Source organism: Dermacentor silvarum, chromosome 1, assembly GCF_013339745.2.
Source record: "Dermacentor silvarum isolate Dsil-2018 chromosome 1, BIME_Dsil_1.4, whole genome shotgun sequence".
In the NCBI taxonomy this organism is placed as follows: domain Eukaryota; kingdom Metazoa; phylum Arthropoda; class Arachnida; order Ixodida; family Ixodidae; genus Dermacentor; species Dermacentor silvarum.
The window spans coordinates 79,166,342-79,166,715 of NC_051154.1; positions in this window are offsets into that span (position 1 = coordinate 79,166,342).

Sequence of the window (374 nt, forward strand, 5' to 3'; positions counted from 1 at the left end):
GTCCAAAAACAATGTGGTGAAAGAGCGGCCGAAAGTGGACAGGTTCGTTGAACCTGTAGGTCGTCAGGCGCCTCGACGACACCGGAGTAAGGAGATTATTTGGCTCCCCATCTTTGTGCTGCTAGAACTTGCTGGGAGCGGGACGCGGAAGCGCACCGCGCTGTGTTGCTGACAATCTTCGACTCCCCGCGCGTGCGTTGCTAAAAACGAATACTTACTCGCCATAAAATCGTTCATTTCATCCACCGACATCGCCACATTATGTCTCTTGCCATTAATTATAAAATCCATTGGTGTGTGCTTGTAACCAGGTATGTCGGAGCACGCAGTTTGACAAGGTTCGAGTGCTTTCCGCGCATGTTCTGCACCTGCAA